This window comes from Pteropus vampyrus, unplaced genomic scaffold (assembly GCF_000151845.1).
Source record: "Pteropus vampyrus isolate Shadow unplaced genomic scaffold, Pvam_2.0 Scaffold19, whole genome shotgun sequence".
NCBI lineage: Eukaryota > Metazoa > Chordata > Mammalia > Chiroptera > Pteropodidae > Pteropus > Pteropus vampyrus.
The window spans coordinates 16,467,763-16,470,867 of NW_011888800.1; the positions used below are offsets into that span (position 1 = coordinate 16,467,763).

The 3,105-nt window shown below is 33.5% G+C and overlaps 1 protein-coding gene across 2 annotated transcripts in view; it reads right to left on the reverse strand.

Moving 5' to 3' along the window:
* Positions 1-3,105, reverse strand: part of WDR72 (WD repeat domain 72) — a 216,534-nt gene that overhangs the window by 177,273 nt on the left and 36,156 nt on the right. The window lies entirely within an intron of this gene.

Consider the following 3,105-nt stretch of genomic DNA (forward strand, 5'->3'; position numbering starts at 1 on the left):
GTGTTCGGAATAAAACATAACATCTTTCCTCCTTGGTTCCCTCTTCTCAATGAATGGTATCATCTCCAATGAGTTTTCCGTCATGCTTGACCTCACTGCCCTAAATGTGGGGTACCTGCTACGCCAAACATGTTCTCTGAACCAGTAGCATTAGCATGTCCAGGAATGTATTAGAAATGCAAATTCATGAACCTCAGCCTAGACCTACTGAACCCATACTTCCAGGAGTGGGACTCAGAAATCTGCATTTAAACAAGCCCTGCAGGTGATCTGATACAAACTCAGGGTTGAGGAGCACTGTGCAACAAACCTCCAAGACTGGATGCCTGCTTATCTCTCTAGTCTTATCTATTGCTGGTGACTGAAAGTTTTATTAAGTAAAAAATTCTCATTAACAATGCCAAGATTTCTTGACTTAAAGTTTTATTAACCACAAATATGGGTTGATATAAAATATTAATATAGCTATATTAACCTTATTTTGGTTAGTATTGATCTCATAAATGTTTTTCCATCTACTTACTTTTAACTTTCCTATATCCTTATCCTGTTTTTATTTTTTATTTGTCTGACAATCTTTGTAATTTAACTAGAGGTCTTAGTCTCTACATAATTTAGACTGCTGTTTTATTCCGAGTTATTTCAACTACCTCATTTGAGCTTTCTACTGGACACATTTATGTCTTCTTTGGATTAAGAACATTTTTTTTCTTTTCTTTTTTAAGTTGAAAGATTTATATTCTATTACTTTTATTTTTGTTATTTTTGTCTGTTCTTTTAGCAGCTACCCTGGAAATGTCACCCTGCATATCTAACGTAAAGTCTAAAGTTAATCGACATCTTTACTCACTTCTAAAACACCGGAACACATGGAATCTGATCATTATGTTATTATATGCAACTGTCCATTAGGATTGTGTAGGAGGGGGATGGAAATGGGGATGGGGAGTGTATATAAACATTATAGTGTCTTATAGTCTGTGTTTATTTAAATTTTTAAAATATTTGCTGGGTTTTGTTCAACAGTCCTTCAATCTTAGATGTTCCTTCTGAAATCATGGTTCTTACTGAAGAATACAATTTAGAATTCCATTATTTATAAAGGGTCTGCTGGCAATGATTAAGTTTTATTAGTATTTGTCTTAAATGTTATTATTTTGCCTTCATGTTTTAAAGATATTTTTGCTAGAGATATAATTCTAAATTGACAGATTCCTTTTCTCAACATTTTGAAGATATTTTACTTCCGGGTAGTTTCATTTTACTGTTGAGAATTCAGATCTCAGTTTAATCAACATTCTTTTGTAAATAATGCTTTTTCTCACTGACCCCCTTCCAAGATCTTATCTTTTTCTTTAACATTCTATCCTTTCGTTATCAGTTCTCCAAGTGTTTACTTCCTTTTATTTACAAAGAAACAAGAGTTCTAGAAAATTCAAATCATATTGGAAAAGGAAGACCAAACCAGACTCCTTGGCTATTTAACAATTATATTTACAGGGCTCATACAGATGAATTAATCTATTATCCAGAATGTGTCCATTAACCCTAAGATTCTTTTTTGAAGCTAGACCACGAATGGGCAAAAACCTCAAGCTGTTACTCATTTTTCAGATCTATTTCTCACTTAGCTATTTTTATAATTCTTCAAAAATTCATCATCCCCCAAATTCTCAAGTGGAAATAAATATTTCAGCATGTGTAGCAAGCTTTGTGGCAGCCCTATTGTACAAAAGCTATTGGCAATCGTTAAAAAAAATGAATGTACTAGGACATTTCACTTTAGCCTATCCAAAATTCAATCTCTTTAAGTACAACAATTGTGGCTTTGGTATAAACTATAAGAATAGATATTTCTTTGATATCAGTTCCAACTAGTCATTTTGTCATAAACTATTTAGTTTCTACAAGTTGGACACTTGATTCCTCATTCTTTTGGTACTCAGAATTCAGAGCCATATAATTTCTCCTTGGACTAAAAACAAAAAAGGAGGGGTTCTCTTGTTTCAACCAGTAACCCAATCCTTCGTTCACAAATGCATGCTAAATCAATTCTGCATTCTTGAGTGTACTTTGGCAAATAATTCGTCAGGAGTCTAATTCTTAGTAGCTCTCCCATCAGTGGATCTTTTTCCTACAGCTAAGTCCTATTTCATCTGAACAAACCTCGTTTCCATGAAATGATACCCAAATCACTGTATATGTTCCTTTCCCTTCTCTCTCCCACCATTCTACTACATTGAATCCTCTCCTCTGTTTGTTTTATAATGATTTCAGACAAGTGTTCAATGTCAAGATTGTAACTATTGAACTGTTTTACAAAACTGCGAAGGCTTGGATGAGTTTGCTTAAGAGTTCAAAGTGAGTTACTACATGAAAAAAGACAAACACCCAGACTTTCCCATTTCACTTCTATAATAGGTGGCATTTGCCAGTATCCTTTACAAAATGAGGCTGCCACAAAGCCTGATACACACATTGGGATGTTTAAAAATTGGGAGTCGCAGAAGCTATAACATTTTTGAGACCATTATATAAATAACTCAACTAATCAAGATCTATATTTTCCTATATGCAAAAGGAACATGTTAATCACCAAGGTTTCCTTCAGCCATAGAATTCTGTACCCCACCAGGTTTTAAAAATGGAGAGGAAATGGAGACAGGTACAAAATTGCACACGTTGTACCTACCCATTTTCAGCAGCACTAATGATATAAGGCTGTTTAGAGAAGTCTCTTGCTCTTGCCAAACATCTTACTGAAGCCGAATGACCAAACAGAAGTTCTTTTGCCAAAATCTGAAAATGATGAGGGTGAGCTTTTAAACTTTTTTGTTTGAAAATATAAATATGATATTACACATATATTTATAATTCTGATATGGAAATTTGTTATGTTTTCGCTGTACATGTTTCAAGAAAACTGATACATGGCATATCAAACTCCACAGAATAAACTTCTAAATAAAGGAACTGTCTTGTACAAATTTTATTTGTTTTTGGTTTGGTATCCATCATGAAACCTAAAAGATTGTCAGACCTGTTCTACAACATCTAGGTTTTGAATACAAATAAGTCAATGTTGATGTTTATTATAATGTATAA